The sequence below is a fragment of the Rana temporaria genome, chromosome 3, assembly GCF_905171775.1.
Source record: "Rana temporaria chromosome 3, aRanTem1.1, whole genome shotgun sequence".
In the NCBI taxonomy this organism is placed as follows: domain Eukaryota; kingdom Metazoa; phylum Chordata; class Amphibia; order Anura; family Ranidae; genus Rana; species Rana temporaria.
The window spans coordinates 267,458,280-267,475,612 of record NC_053491.1 but is presented as its reverse complement, the minus strand read 5'-3'; the positions used below and the strand labels follow the sequence as shown (position 1 = coordinate 267,475,612).

General features: G+C 45.2%; 1 protein-coding gene across 1 annotated transcript in view; it reads left to right on the top strand.

Moving 5' to 3' along the window:
* The first annotated feature begins 2,202 nt into the window (after window positions 1-2,202).
* Window positions 2,203-17,333, top strand: part of ACSL6 (acyl-CoA synthetase long chain family member 6) — a 324,620-nt gene continuing 309,489 nt past the window's right edge. The window contains exon 1 of the mRNA XM_040344653.1: window positions 2,203-2,360. The gene's annotated coding sequence lies outside the window, so the exon portion shown is untranslated. The remainder of the gene's footprint in view (window positions 2,361-17,333) is intronic.

Here is a 17,333-nt window from a genome sequence, read left to right as displayed (position 1 = left end):
TCTGGAAGCCCCTTTAACAAAGGGGCCCCCAAATCCTAGCCCCTCCTATGTGAATGAGGTTTCATTCACATAGGGGCCCCAAAGCACCCCCCCCCCCCCCATGTTGAGGGCATGTGGCCTGGTATGGTTCAGGAGGGGGGCGCTCATTCGCCCCCCCCCCCTTTTCTGGCCTGCATGCTTGGATAAGGGTCTGTTTAAAAAATTGGTGTGGGGTTCTCCTTTAACCACTTGCCGTCGCCGCACCGTCATTTTACGTCCACAAGGTGGCTCTCCTAGGCGAGACCACGTAAATGGACGTCCTACCTTTTAGCCGCCACTAGGGGCGCGCGCGCGCGCCCCCCGCTCGCCCCCGACTCCCGTGCGTGTGCCCGGCAGGCGCGATCGCCGCCGGGCACACGCGATCGCTCGGTACAGAGCGGGGAACGGGAGCTGTGTGTGTAAACACACAGCTCTCGTTCCTGTCAGCAGGGGAAATGCTGATTTTCTGTTCATACAATGTATGAACAGAAAATCAGTGTTTCCCCTAGTGAGGCCACCCCCCCCCCACAGTAAGAACACACCCAGGCATACTTAACCCCTTCCCCGCCCCCTAGTGTTAACCCCTTCACTGCCAGTGGCATTTTTATAGTAATCTAATGCATTTTTATAGCACTGATCGCTATAAAAATGCCAATGGTCCCAAAAATGTGTCAAAAATGTCCGAAGTGTCCGCCATAATGTCGCAATACCGAAAAAAAAATCGCTGATCGCCGCCATTACTAGTAAAAAAAATATTAATAAAAATGCCATAAAAATACCCCCTATTTTGTAAACGCTATAACTTTGGCGCAAACCAATCAATAAACGCTTATTGCGATTTTTTTTTACGAAAAATATGTAGAAGAATACGTATCGGCCTAAACTGAGGAAAAAAAATGTTTTTTTATATATTTTTGGGGGATATTTATTACAGCAAAAAGTAAAAAATATTCATTTTTTTCAAAATTGTCGCTCTATTTTTGTTTATAGCGCAAAAAATAAAAAACGCAGAGGTGATCAAATACCACCAAAAGAAAGCTCTATTTGTGGGAAAAAAAGGACGCCAATTTTGTTTGGGAGCCACGTCGCACGACCGCGCAATTGTCTGTTAAAGCGACGCAGTCCCGAATCGCAAAAAGTACTCTGGTCTTTGGGCAGCAATATGGTCCGGGGGGTAAGTGGTTAAAGCCATATCCGACCCAAAGGGCCCACACAGTTTTTAAACATTTTTTTCTCGAACAGTAATGGTATTGTATTGTCGGCAATTTAAAAGTCATTTCATTAATTTTTTTCCTTTATAACAAATTGTTGCTGCAGCAGGTTCTATACACGGTACCGATTTACCACATAACAGGCAGACCAAGGCCCCTTTCACACTTGTACGACTTTTCCCACAATTTGGGACTGCAAAGTAGCATGACAAGTAATTTCCCATCATTTCCAATAACAACCATGCATATTAGTATGACTTGTAGTAGTACTAATGCACTACTTTGGTCCGACTTTGATGCAAGTTCAGGTTTATAGACCTCAAGGCAAATTTGCATCAAAATCGCAGCTGCAAAATAACTAAAATTGCAGCAATATTTAGCAACTTTGAAGTCACAGTAGTGTGAAAGGTGCCCAAGGGGACCCCCCAGGCACTATATTTAAGGGAATTTTTATTGTTGCACTTTAAGCATTATTAAATCCCTGGTCCAGTATTTGCATTGATACCCAGTACCCCATAACTTACATATAGGCCTTCAAAATGGAGACCATTTTTCAAGTTCAGGTCCCATTGACTTTAACAAGGTTTGCCATTCAGGCCAGAACTTTTTCTCTGTTCTGAAGGAAACCAATGGGGGGGGGGGGGGGGTAGGTGTTCAGCCCATCTCTACTTTTAACCATGAATAATGACCCTAGAAGCATTTCTCTCCTTCCAGCGTGCATGATATGTATGTGTCACAACCCGCAACCTACCTGTACCAACTGCAGTGGCCCGCACACTTGCAGCATGGAAGTCCATGACACTCTTGTTGGTAGAGTATAGCAAGGCTTCTAGCACATGTCTGATGGCATCCTTCTATCAAGCAGGCAGCATTGAAGTGCTTCCTGTTATAGACAGCAATTACATCACTTCCACCACACCCTCCTGAGGTCACTTCCTGTTTAATCACTATAAAGCTGAGAGCTCCCAGAACAATCTGCTTTCAGTGTGCACTTGATCTTTGCCATGTGAGGTGGTTGCCTAACATTTGTTGCTTGAGCTGCTTCTTTTGACTTTGGTTATTGGACTTTATATTTTCCATCATGTTTGTGGAAGCTGTGCTGAATTTACCACCTGCATATACTTATCCAAGGTGTGTATCCCTGCTACCCAAACACTGACAGTATGTTACAAGTGATGTTTTCATACGCAGGCGCCCCCCAACATGTGAGTTTGTTTGGGAATGGGGCAGGCTCAAATTTATAAGTGTTTGGGTTTAATTTTATTTTTTGACTGTCACATAATAATTTTAGACTTCCTATGTTGTATATGCTCCTCCCCATGTGTCAAACAGCCTGTGTGCGCATGAACACATAGGATAACACGATGGAGAGTTTAATAACTGTAGAAAAAACATCTACTGCCAAAAACAGTTGCTGTAAAGACATTAAATGTCTAGTGTGCATGAGGCCTTAAATTAAAAAAAATATATATATATATTTAATACCTTTTGGGATAATGGTTTTACATAAATACGTAAGTCAATGCCATACGCTCTGTCTCAACCCTCTAACTGCCATTTTTCGCTAAACAGCTTGGTATATTTAGGCTGCATTCACACCTCGGCGTACAAAATCGCGGCGTTTTGTCCTGCGAATTGGGGCGACAAATAGCGGCGTTTTGTACCACGATTTGAATGCAGCCTTCACCCCCTCTATGGAGATGGTTCACATCTCCTATGCCGAAAGCCGCCTGAAAAAAAGGTCCGGGACTTTTTTTCAGGCGGCAGGCAAAAAACGGCAGTAGCTTTGCAAGGAGCCTTTCAATGTTTTTAGTGTTTATGCAATAGCTTTTATCAGTGTAGCGTTTTTTAGCTTTTTCTTTTTTCAATGGATAAAAAAAGTTGTGTGCTTTTTTTTTTTTCTGAGAAACTGCGCATTTAAGGGCAAATTTCGGGTGTTCACAAAAAAGCCAATATACTCCAAAGCTTGTGTGCATGGGCACATAGGCTACCAGAGTTCAGTTTATGGGCGGTTTGTGTTAAATATCAAGGTAACGGCAGCAACCGCTGCTACAACAAGATATCCATCGTTCCTGTGAGCGGTCCTGTTAACGATAACGGTGGATTCGCTGCGAGAACAGTTGGCGGCGTGAGGGGGCGCCCTCCGTCGTTTACCGGAGCCGTCAGCAGCTGCGGAGGCGATCGTGTCCTGCTGGGATACAAGTGAGGGCAAGATGGGCCCCCCACCCGGCTCCATAGCAGGGTGGAGGGGTCGTCAAAACGTCACTTCCGCCCATGCTTCTTAAAGGCATATTTTTCTGTTATTTTTTCAAATGACCAATTTGAAATTTTTTTAATTTTAGTCTAAATATGAGATCTGAGGTTTTTTTGACCCTGGATCTCATATTTAAGAGAACTTGTCATGCCTTTTTCTAATACAAGGGATGTTTACATTCCTTGTAATAGGAATAAAAGTGACACTTCCATTTTTTTTATGTAAAAATTAATAAAATAAATAAAACAAAAAAATTATTTTAAAGCGTCCCGACGAGCTTCCTCTCAGAAGCGAACACATACGTGAGTAGCGCCCGCATATGAAAACTGTGTTCAAACCACACAAGTGAGGTATCACCGCGATCGTTGGAGCGAGAGCAATTCTAGCCCTAGACCTCCTATGTAACTCATACGATGCAACCTATATATTTTTTTGTAGGTCGCCTATGGAGATTTTTAAGGAAGTTTTTTTTTTCCCAAAAAGTGCGCTTGTAAGACTGCTGCGCAAATACGGTGTGATAAAGTATTGCAATGACTGCCATTTTATTCTCTAGGGTGTTAGAAAAATATATATATAATGTTTGGGGGTTCGAAGTAATTTTCTAGCCAAAAAAATCTCCTAATCCTGTAAAGACCAAATCTGAAAAACAGGCAAGGTCCTTAAGTGGTTAAAAAAACACCAATAAACTGCAGTTTATCAGCTTCTGTGTGCATTGAGCCTAAAACAATAGAGCCTATGTAAAAGCAGTTGTAAAGGAAATTATTTTTTCACCTTGATGCAATCTGCTGTCTTCTGGGAAACGCACTGTTCCCAGGAGAGAGCAGGGACCAGTGACTGTGCACCACGCTACTCGCACATACGCAGTAGGGAACCTGGCAGTGAAGCCGCAAGGCTCTGGACAGGTAAGTGTCCCTTTTTTTGATGGTAGCTGCTGACTTTAAAAAATAAAAATAAAATGTTTCTTTTTTTTTTTTATGCCTTGTGTAGCCACCCTGTCCTAAACAGGAGCTTCTATCTACTTTTAGGTTGCCTGGGTGGTAGTAAGCCCAGACTGATTGTGTAGGTTTTCAATTTTCTTTAACTTCGGTTGGGTTGTGATTTATTACTGCTTCCAGTAGGTGTCAATGGTAGACTGTACAAGTTATAAATATTTAGATTTCCATCGGCATACTTGGTAGGAGGTTCAGGCCACTGATGCATTCTGGGGGAGAATATAAATATTTGGGACAGGCTTTGTGCTCGCTCTCTAACCCTGGACTGAGGCGCTGGGGTGGTGCTTCTGGATTGAGCTCTATTGGGCCTCATAGCCTGTGTGGGACCTACCATGTGCTGAATGTTGGAGCTAGGCCTGAAGTGGTACTGGAGCTGTCCTGCTTGGTGCTGGACAAAGCTGTGCCAAGGAGACCCAGGGGAAGATCCTTGCTGGAGAAAGGTGAGGGAGGGGGCTAGTTTCTCAGGGCCTGGTGAATCACTTCGGGGAGGAAACATTAAGCCTTGGAAATGGGAAAAGTCTGTTTACATGCTAATGTACTGCCTACAGTGTCGACCTAAAGTGGTTCTAAAGGCTCAAGCATTTTTACCCTTGTGCATGCTATAAAACCCAGAAAATAAGCCAATGAGGAGAGAGGGCAGCGAGGTGAGCTGTGGCTGTGTGAATGGACATGCATAGCCGTGGCTTGGAAGCAAGTCTGCCTGGGGTGCCCACATTGCAAGCAGCTTGCTCTAGGGGCACTTGGCAAGAGGGAGGGGCTAGGAGTGCCAGTGGGGGACCTGAGCAGGGGAGGATCCAGGCTGGCAAGTATAACATGTTTGTTTAAAAAAAGGATTTATCGCTTTGATTCTGACACTGTGAAGCTGGACATGGATCTGGCTCTCAGAGTGTGAGTGATCTGCTTGGTATCTGGGAACCCTAATCCTTGAATTTGTCTGTTCCAAAATAACTTATTAAAAATGACTAAAGTGACTGGAACCCAATTTTCTTAGTCCACCATTTTAGCTATGGATGCTGGAGTGAAATGCTTGCCTGCTTCTGGAGGTGCCACCATGCCTCTGTGGTATAAGGGTGGGTGATACACTGTCTAAGGCCCCTTTCACACTGCTGTGACTGCATCGATTTTACCGTGACTTTGCGGCAATGATTTTGCAGCGATTTCAGAGAATGCCTGTGTAGACTTCAATTTTATGGACCTCAACTCGCATTAAAGTCAGACTAAAGTAGTACAGGGACTATTTTTAAGTCTGTGCGACTTGAAGTCGCATAGATATGAATGGTACTCATTAGAAATCATGGGGTACAACTTGTCATGTAACTTTGCAGTCCCAAGTTGCAGGACAAGTCGCACAAGTTAAAATACCATGCAGCTTTGAGCCGCCACAGAGTAGCTTCATGGCCACCATGTGAAGAGCTCATTGGGACTACAGAGACTGAATCTACCTTTGGCTGAATGCAGTGACCGATCCAAGTGGTGAGAGCCCTGCTGTGCAGCTTTTCATTTTCAACTCTAGTATCTGTTTCTCTGTGACTGTGGAGGTCTAATTGGTCTGTGTGATATCGGTGATCTTTCATACGCTATCGGTCTTGGTCAGTGTGGTGGTCCTGCTCATCCATTGAGATCCTTTTCCATGCGGTGTCACATGACATTGTGCTTAATCAAAACGGAATGTATAATTTTGAGTTCCAGTGATTTTGAACATGCTTAAATGTTTGGCACGAATATACGGGCCACTGGTTTTGACCCAACGTCTGTGGATGTAGGATTCATTGATATCCCTTGACTTATCAAGATTATTTTGTGCTGTGGACACAATCCTGCAAATATCATTGCATGATTATTTTGATACTTGCACAATCGGCTAATACTAGGCTTTGCATCCGGATAAATAGTATAATAGGTAGCATTATGTGCTACCTCCACCTGGAGGACAGACTGTTTTGCCTGTTGAAGTGCGCTGTATTTTAAAGATAACGTTGTTTACTGCAGTATGGTATTTTATATGGTTGGGTATAGTGAGAAGACCTTTTCTGATTTGGATAGTGTTTCCTTGCATATACCATAACTCGGTGTGTACCCCTTTTTCATCAGTAGTCTAAATATTTTTATACCGCAAAGCTGTTGACCCTCCTCTCGTTTTTGCTTTCCAGGGACAACTTCTCCCACCCACAACCCTTTTGCAAGTGTGAAAGAGGCCTTAGGAGGTATGTTGATGCTTAAGGGGGTTGTAAAGGTACACTTTTTTTTTTTCCCCCCTAAATGGCTTCCTTTACCGTAGTGCAGTCCTCCTTGACTTGCCTCATCCTTCCATTTTGCTTTTAAATGTCCTTATTTCTTAGAAATTCTCACTTCCTGTACTTCTGTCTGTCATGCAAGGCTTTCTCCCTGGTGTGGAGTGTCGTGCTCGCCCCCTCCTTTGGACTACAGGAGTCGGGACGCTCTCTAACACACAGCTCCTTTTTCCATCTGCAACGTAGAGGGCGTCCTGACTCTCCCGTAGTTCAAGGGAGGGGTAAGCATGACACTCCTCACCAGAGAGAAAGCCTTGCATTACTGTGTGGAGTTAGACAGAACAGGAAGTGAGGATTTCTCAGAAAGGACATTAAAAAGCAAAAATCGAAGGATGAGGTAAGTGAAGGAGGACTGCACTAAGGTAAAGTAAGCTAGGAAAAAAATGGTACCTTTACAACCCCTTAAATGTAGCGTTTTAAACAGAACACACATGAACAACAAAGTGGATTATTGGTATTTGAGGTTTATGACATTCCCTAACCCTACAGAAAAACAAAGGTTTTGGGAAAACACTATTACTAGGAAGCCTAATAAATTTGTAATGAAGAGCCCTTTCGCACTGGAGCATTTTACAGCATTTTAGCGTTAAAAATAGCGCTCTTAAAGCGCTCATAAAATGCTCTCAATAGACTCTTTCACACTAGGGCGTTGAGGTCCTGCAAGCAGCATCTTTGGAGCAGCTTTTGGGTGCTAAAAAAATGCTCCAAACGTCCCTCTTCATTGAAATGAATTGAAAGCGCTGTAAAAATGCCTCAATAGCGCCTATAATCCGCGCTGAGCTGTAGAAAAGTCACATGATTTCCCAAAAATGTAAATATGCAAGCAAAAAAGAGCATCTTCAACAGCAGGACTGATATAGCCAATGCTTGAATAACGTTGGAAAAACGCTGTTAAAAAGCCTGCAGCGTTGCATTAATTTTACCACTAGCACCCTAAAAATGCGGTAATAGTGCCAAAGGCTTTTTAGAGCGTTTTTGCAGCGCCTCAGTGTGAAAGGGCTCTTGTATACGTTATCCTTGAAGTAAAAGTAAAGGCAGAATTTTTAGTTTTGATTAAAGTGCAAAGGATATAAAAGGCTTGTCAGTTTGTATTGCTGTCTGTGCACTCATTAACCACTTACTGCTGTAGGCAGGTCTGTACTCTGTACACCGCCCAGGCTATGTTTCCGCCCCATGTAATGTTCGGTGAGCGTGACACTGGTGGTGATCGTCGGCACGTGCGGGATGCAATAAGGCTTCCTCCCAGAAGCAGCCCTTCACCTACGTGTAAATGCCGCGGTTATGTAAGATCCTTTTATATGGTACATCAAAGGTAACAATTCTGATCCAAGTTAAAAAGGTTTCAGCATTCCTTTACTCACCGTTTGGATGTTTCTGGTTAATCCTAATGGACCTAATCATCCATTTTAGATATTTACCCTGTACCTTGATCACCCACTAACCACGCTGTGGACATGGTGATTTGTGGCTTCTTGCGTTCTGGGAGTGTCGGTGCGCCCTTGCATGTGTTGGATTTTTCGCTACCTCAGCTCCCGGGAGGGACACCTCTTGGGACCCAGCCCCCACTCACACCGAAACCTCGTATATTGTAAGTACCCAGAACTGACACTGTGGACATGGTGATTTGTGGCTTCTTGCGTTCTGGGAGTGTCGGTGCGCCCTTGCATGTGTTGGATTTTTCGCTACCTCAGCTCCCGGGAGGGACACCTCTTGGGACCCAGCCCCCACTCACACCGAAACCTGGTATATTGTAAGTACCCGGAACTGACACTGTGTCTGCTGGTTGCACATTATTAAATTCTTATGTTATACTGTTATTTCAGATGTCATTAAATATCCACCCCTGATGAAGTGGTATTCACAGAAACGCGTTGGGCACTAAGGATGTAGCTACTTGCTAATAGGACTTTACTTTATCCAAATTTATGAGTTATATCAATTGTATACACATTTATACCCCGTTGCGATGTATTGTCTAGTCCATACAATTTCATTTGCTATTACCAACTTTTATCATGTTGACTGTTATGTACATATACTATGTAGGTTATGTCATGTGCTCATGCTACTTTTCACATTGTGAGGCATCAGTACTATATACTTGTAATTAATTTATCTTTTCTAACTCATCCCCTACCTGTCAACTGTCTCATCTAAAGTCCCAAATTCCCCCCTCTTACTGTCGGGGATGGAAGCACTTTCCCCAGGTGCTTCATTTAAAGTCCCAACTTGTTTTTTATTAACAACTTAAGGACTGCCTAGCGCCAATATACGTTGGCAGAATGGCGCGGCTGGGCACAAGCACGTACCTGTACGTCGCCTTTAAGAGCCCAGCCGTGGAGCGCGCTGCCGGGAAAGTGCTTGCAATCCGCTCCAAAGCTCCGCTATCAGGTCACAAAAGCTGAAGAACGGAGAGAGGTGTGTTAATATGCCTTCCCTGTTCTGTGTGGCAGTGTCACTGATCGTCTGTTCCCTGATATAGGGAACGACGATCAGTGACATCAAACCTGCAGCCATGCCCCCTACAGTAAGAATCACTCCCTTAGGGCACACAATTCCTAGCGCCCCTAGTGGTTAACCCCTTCACTGCTATTTTCATTTTCAAAGTAATCAGTGCATTTTTATAGCACTTTTCGCTGTGAAAATGACAATGGTCCCAAAAATGTGTCAAGTGTCCGATGTGTCCGCCATAATGTCGCAGTCACGAACAAATGGCTCATCGCCGCCATTACTAGTAAAAAAAATTATAAAAATGCCAAAAAAATATCCCCTATTTTGTAAACGCTTTAACTTTTGTGCAAACCAATCAAACGCTTATTGCGATTTATTTGAAATTTGTATTCAACAATAAGTAGAATGCTTATCGGTCTAAACTGAGGAGAATTTTTTTTACATTTTTGGTGATATTTATTATAGCACAAAATATTGCATTTTTCAAAATTATCGCTATTTTTGTTTATAGCGCAAAAAATATAAACCACAGAGGTGATCAAATACCACCAAAAGAAAGCTGTTTGTAGGGGGGAAAAAGATGCCAATTTTGTTTGGGTGCCACATCGCGTGCAATTGTCAGTTAAATTGACACAGTGCGGAATCGCAAAAAGGGGCAAGGTCCTTAACCTGCATAATGGTCTGGTATCTTAAAAAGGTTGTAAAGGTAAAGATTCCCTAAATGGCTTCCTTTACCTTAGTGCAGTCCTCCTTTACTTGCCTTATCCTTCGATATTGCTTTGAAATGTCCTTATTTCTTATGAGAAATCCTCACTTCCTGTTTTGTCTGTAACTACACACAGTAATGTGAGGCTTTCTCCCTGGTGTGGAGAAAGCCTCTTGAGGGGGCAAGCAGGAGTGTCAGGACACCCACAAACACAGCTCCTTTCTCTATCTGCAAAGTAGAGTGTCAACTCTCCTTCTCGCCCCCTCAAGAGGCTTTTTCCACACCAGGGAGAAAGCCTCGCATTACTGTGTGTAGTTAGACAAGTGAGGATTTCTCAGTAGAAATTAGGATTTCTCAGTGGAAATTAGGATTTCTCAGTGGAAATGAGGATTTCTCAGTGGAAATGAGGATTTCTCAGTGGAAATGAGGATTTCTCAGTGGAAATGAGGATTTCTCAGTGGAAATGAGGATTTCTCAGTGGAAATGAGGATTTCTCAGTGGAAATGAGGATTTCTCAGTGGAAATGAGGATTTCTCAGTGGAAATGAGGATTTCTCAGTGGAAATATTGAAGGATAAGGCAAGTAAAGGAGGACTGCACTAAGGTAAAGGAAGCCATTTAGGGAATCTTTTTACCTTTACAACCCCTTTAACCACTTAAGACCCGGACCAAAATGCAGCTAAAGGACCAGGCAAGGTTTTGCGATTCGGCACTGCGTCGCTTTAACAGACAATTGCGTGGTTGTGCAACGTGACTCCCAAACAAAATTGGCATCCTTTTTTTTTTCTCCCACAAATAGAGCTTTCTTTTGGTGGTATTTGATCACCTTTGCGGTTTTCAGTTTTTGCGCTATAAACAAAGCGACAATTTTGAAAAAAATTAATATTTACTTTTTGATATAATATCCCCCAAAAATATAAACATTTTTTTCCTCAGTTTAGGCCGAAATGTATAAATTTGTGTTAAAATAAAATCGCAATAAGCTTTTATTGATTTGCGCAAAAAGTTATAGCGTTTACAAAATAGGGGGTAGTTTTATGGGTTTTTTTTTTTTTTTTTTTCGGTTCTGCGACATTAAGGCAGACACTTCACTTTTTTGGAACATTGGCATTTTTATAGCGATCAGTGCTATAAAAATGCATTGAATTACTAAAAAAATGCCACTGGCAGGGAACGGCTTGACACTACGGGGCGTCAAAAGGGGTTAAGTATGTTCCATTGGTGTGTTTTAACTGTAGGGGGGGTGGTCTCACTAGGGGAAATTACTGATCTTCTGTTCATACATTGTATGAACAGACGGTCAGGCATTTCTCCTCTGACAGGCCTGGAAGCGCCCCTATTGGCTGCTGGGCGAGGTGACGTTATATTACGTGCTCTTGCCTAGCAGAGCTGACCTGCCGCCGTATAACTGCGGCGGCTGGTCGGCAAGCAGTTAAGCATGCAGTAGCGCACACCAAACGTACAGTATTAAACTTGCAGTAACGCAATAAAATATACTTTGTTAAAACGGTCACTGCTACACTCACACTGACTGAACTATCCCTACATTCACACTAAGGCCCTTTTCACATTGGACCGGGAGCCGCGGTGGTATATCGCCGCTAAATATAGCGGTGCTATACCGCCGGGATTGCCGCAGGAATCGGCCGCTAGCGGTACGGTATTAACCCCACTAGCGGCTGATAAAGGGTTAATACCACCCGCAATGCGCCTCTGCAGAGGCGCATTGCGGGGCGGTATTGCCGTGGTTTCCCATTGTTTTAAATGGGAAGGAGTGGTATACAGGCCGCTCCTCTCACTGCTCCAAAGATGCTGCTGACAGATTTTTTTTTGTCTCCTGCAAACGCATCGCCTCAGTGTGAAAGCCCTCCAGCTTTCACATTGAGGTAGCTGGGCAGGAGTTTTTCAGGCGGTATAGCAGCCCTATTTTTAGCGCTGTACCGCCTGAAAAACTCCTCGGTGTGAAAGGTGTCTAATGTAAAAATGAATGGTTGCACTATACTCACACTGAACTATCCCTAGATGCACACTAAACTTAGTGACCATATTTTTAAAATAAAATCCAGGGACATTTTTTTTTTACTAGTAATGGCGACAATCAGCGACTCTCTGCCTGTTGCCACCCGCCTCGCAGCCTGTCAAGTTTTACTCTCCAGGCCCCCGGCTACTACTGGGTGGGGAGTGGAGGAAGATCACTCTGCAGGGAATGCAAGGAGATAGACAGGTGGCTGGTCGTAACTTCTGCCAAGGCAGAAGAACATGAGTGGAGCTGAATGAGCATGCACCCAAAACTGAAGAAATATTCCCTCCGCTCAGCATATGGTCATCAGAAAGGGGGACTGAAAATTGTGGGGGGGGCACATGTGGAATACACCCCCCTAAGCTAGTAGGAGCGAGGGTGTGTAATTCAGAATTTACTTTTTTTCATTCGCCCTGACTTGACTGTTGTATAATCTATGTCGCGTCAGATTTTTACCCCTTACATACATTACTATACCTTATAAAGTAACTTGGACCAGACCGAGGGTGTGGAGTAAACATGGCCGTAGCAGCCTCCTTTATTTAAAATTATAAAAAGTTTAACATAACTCAAAACCAAATTTCCATAACCCAAGGTGTGATAAATATTGCAGGAAAACTTTATTAAAACTTTTTGTACCATTCCTGCACTGCGGCCTTCTTCTTCCGATTAATAGGCCTCAAGCCGACTTACTGACTCAAAGACAAACTTGACCGCAGTGCCCCATTTCCATTACTTCCAGCTAAGCCTCCGCTTGCTGTAATCCCAAACCTCAGGACCCATACCAACGACAAGTCCTGACCCATGTTTTACTGGTGTTTCCTCCTGCAACACGACCGACACCTTGCCACTGCCACGACACAGGCAAACGTCATAATCTGAATAGACAGGAAACACAAAAGAAAAGACACCCCAAACAAACACCAATTTCATCAAAATTAGGGAAGGGTGGGTGGGAAATTCACTAGGGGCAGTGTTACAGAGGTGGGAGGGCTCTTACTTTTTATACTGCCCTGCCCTCCCCCTCCCCTATTCCCCCTGCCAATCCACTGCCCTCTCTTTTATTCCCAGCTTAACCCCCGTCATGCCAGCCCTCCGCCTATGGCATTCTTTGTTTTTTGGCTCCGGGCTTTTCTGTCTTTGAAATTGCCCCAGCCCATGTGCAAATCCAATCTGGGGACAGACTTGGTCCGGGGACAGAGTCCATACCTTCAACGTTTTGAGATGGTAATGAGGGACACCTATTGGCAAAAGTGTGCAGGCATAGGACACGCCCCTTGCCAAGCCCAATAAAGGAGAATTGTACAATACAAACACGATTGGTTAAGTGCTTTTTTATCACTACTATTCCTTTATATTGGCTTTTGGAATTTACAAATGCTGCAATTTAGAAATCAGATGGAAGGTTTAGTGCTGGAAAACCCTTTTTGATAGATAAAAGTGCATTTTATATACACCTATATAGATAGGACCAAAATGAGGGACGAATGAGAAACGCAGACATTGCTTTAAATCAAACACTTTTTCCCTCGAAATCAGGGACAGTTGGAAACTTTGACAGTGTCCTCAATCCGGGGACTGATCGTGGAAACCCGGGATGTCTGGTCACCCTACACTAAACTGATATTCTACACTGACAATAGATACAGAAACGCACAGTATAGCACACTGTCTAATAGCACTGAACAGAGCTCTGTTCTATTTCTCTCCACGCCAATACCACACTGAAAATGGCTGCCAATGAAAGATTGCTGTTAGTCCTGCCCCACACTATAAAAGTACAGTAGGTGACTGTGATATTGTCAATCTCGCTCTTTCTCGGCGCGATTGTCCACCTACGAGCCCCATCGCGGGAGCCAGCGCCGAGCTGGCCGCCGCGATGGAGACAAAGCCGTCATAGAAGCGACGGGAGATCCGACTTGGATTCCCGCCAATTCTAGCTGCGGCATTTGGTATGCCTCCTGAGAGGGAGAACTCCCATGCCAAATTTTTAAATAAAAAACCGACATGGGTACCCCCCCAGGAGCATACCAGGCCCTTAGGTCTGGTATGGGTTGTAAGGAAACCCCCCTTATGCCGAAAAACCAATGTGGGGGGGTCCCCCCACAATCCATACCAGACCCGTATCCAAAGCACGCTACCCGGCCGGCCAGGAAAGGAGTGGGGACGAGCGAGCGCCCCCCCTCCTGAGCCGTACCAGGCCGCATGCCCTCAACATGGGGGGGTTGAGTGCTCTGGGAGCCCCCTCAAATAAGGGGGCCCCCAGGTACCGGCCCCCACCCTAAGTGAATGAATATGGGGTACATCGTACCCCTACCCATTCACCTGGAGGCAAAGTGTAAAAGTAAATAAACACACGACAGAGTTTTTAAAATAATTTATTAGTCTGCTCCAGGGCCCCCCCCCCCTGTCTTCAGCTCTTTTAGCAGGGGGGGCTTCTTCACCGCCGTCTGGTTGTCTTCCGCTCTCCGAGGGGGCTTCTTCTTCGCCGTCTGGCTCTCTTCCGCTCTCCGGGGGGTCTTCTCCGCTCTGGGGGGTCTTCTCTGCTCTCCAGGCGTCTTCTATCTTCTCCGCTCCCTGGTTCTTCTCCCCCTCGCTCTCCGGTGCCTTCTCCTTCAGGGCTGGCTGCCGCTATCTTCGTGTGTTGGCTCAATTACTAGCAGGTGGCCAGCCCGCTCTTCTGTGACGTCGTCTTCTCTTCTTCTGCCTTCTTCCGATGTTGACACGACGCCTCTTCTGCAATGACGGGTGCGCGGTTTGCATCCGATTTTATATAGGCCTCTCTCTTATGATGTCACAGTCCCATCATGTTCCGGTACCTACCCATGTGGTAGCCCTGTCTGTTGCCCTAGCCCTGTCTGTTGCCCTAGCCCTGTCTGTTGCCCTAGCCCTGTCTGTTGCCCTAGCCCATTAAAAACGGACTCTGCGACAACTACGTAATTTTCCATGGGAGTTTTGCCATGGATCCCTGTCCGTCATGCCACAGTCCAGGTGTTCGTCCCCTTGAAACAACTTTTCCATCACTATTGTGGCCAGAAAGAGTCCCTGTGGGTTTTAAAATTTGCCTGCCCATTGAAGTCTATGGCGGTTCGCAAACTTTTGCGCATGTTCGTGTTTGCCATTCGCGAACTGAAAATTTTAGGTTCGCGACATCACTAGCCCTAACTTTCTCTCCCACATTTCCAAAGTGTCTGGTGCCCATCACTTCAGCTTGTATTACACCCACCATGTAACCCATTCTACCAAAAATAATCTACGCTCTCCCTGACTCTCAAGGTCATCATTATACCTCTAGAGGTCCGTGACCAGACACTTGGCTAAGGGGGGGGGGGGTTTGGGGGCTGAAGCCCCCCACTGCATCAGTGCAGAAGTAGTGACGTTATGTGTGCAACAACTACATTGCCGCACTCGGCAGGCACTGACTCGCACACGCTGTGCTGCCTGAGCCTGCTGTTTTCTGTCCGTCCACCGGCGTGTTGGGCTGAGTTAGGCTTTGTCAGCAGGGAGGGGTGGGGCCGGGAGCTCCATTGATGCTCTGACCCTGCCCTGTCCATGTAGCCTGTATGTGCTTGGAGCAGAGGGCATGCTGAATGCCTCCCTGTACATCTGAGAGCCCTGCCCCAGACGGAGGTGAGCCAGCTGGCCAGGTAGGTTTTTCTGCCAAGAGTTGTACACTGCCTCTAGACTTGCTGTTATGCTGTCATTCTCTGTAGCCGCTGTTATGCTGTCATTCTCTGTAGCCGCTGTTATGCTGTCATTCTCTGTAGCCGCTGTTATGCTGTCATTCTCTGTAGCCGCAGTTATGCGGTCATTCTCTGTAGCCGCAGTCTTTGGTCATTCTCTGTAGCCGCAGTCTTTGGTCATTCTCTGTAGCCGCAGTCTTTGGTCATTCTCTGTAGCCGCAGTCTTTGGTCATTCTCTGTAGCCGCAGTCTTTGGTCATTCTCTGTAGCCGCAGTCTTTGGTCATTCTCTGTAGCTGCCTTGTGGCTCCAGCTACTGTGACATCAATGGGCAAGGTTAATGGCTGCGCCCTGAAGCCAAGCAGTGATGTTGCGGCAATAGGGTGTCATGCGTTTTGACAGGTCATATCGCCCAAGTTGCTCCAATGTAAACAAAGGCTTGGGCCATTATACCCAATCTGGAAATGCCCACTACTCTGGTTGCTAGCATGAGCTTGCCTTAGAATCAACAAGCAGAAATGATGTACAATAACTAGCAACTAACCACTGAGCTATAACTTGTGCTGTAACATCTAGCAACTAGTTGGTGAGTGATAATACACTGTAGCCTCTGGCAACCAATCACTGATCTGCTGCAGTAAACTGTTTTTGATTTAATTTACAAGAGGGTCCTGGCTCTCGCTCCTCTGCCTCTTAGTGCCTCCAGGCTCCTTTATGAGACCATGTTGTATTGACTTGTCCAGCTGCAGCCACCAGGACAGGAGGAAGCACTGAGCATAGTGGCTGGCACCTACCCGCCCGTCCTCTCTATTTCCATTGGCTCCGCCTCCTTGCAGTGTTGCTTCCCACCTTGACTGGTTCTTTTTGCATCCCCCTTTATCCACTGGTAACCTCTGCACCCCCTCTCGCCATGCACTGGTCACCCCTGGACTCCCCTGCTTCCACTGGTAACCTCTGCATCCACCCTTTTTCATTGCTCAAATCGGCACCCCCTCTATCCACTGGTTACCGCTGCATGCCTCGTCCACAAGACACTCTATGCACCCCCACCATCCACTGGTCATGCCGTCGCCCCCTCTGTTCCAAAGATTGATATTCACAAAATCCATTTCTCAACCAAGTTCAGGACAAAAGGTAAGGGAAAATCGCACCAGTGGAAAATTAAAAGCAAGACATAACCCTACAAGGGTTTTAAAGGGGTTGTAAAGGTACACATTTTTAACCTAAATAGCTTCCTTTACCTCAGTGCAGTCCTCCTTCACTTACCTCATCCTTCAATTTTGCTTTTAAATGTCCTTATTTCTTCTGAGAAATCCTCACTTCCTGTTCTTCCGTCTGTAACTCCACACAGTAATGCAAGGCTTTCTCCCTGGTGTGGTGTCGTGCTTGCCCCCTCCCTTGGACTACGGGAGAGTCAGGATGCTCTCTACGTTGCAGATAAAGGAGCTGTTAGTGGGTGTCTTGACACTCCTGTAGTCACACGACACTCCACAACAGGGAGAGCCCCGCTTTACTGTGTGGAGTTAAAACACAAGAACAAAGACGATTTCTAAGAAGAAATGAGGACATTTAAAATCAAAATAAAAAATTTGATAAGTGGAGGACTGCACTAAAATAAAAAAATCTATTTAGGTTATAAATTGTTACCTTTACAACTCCTTCATCCCTTCTACACTAAACCCCTAAAAAAAAAAAGTTTTGGCTTTGTCA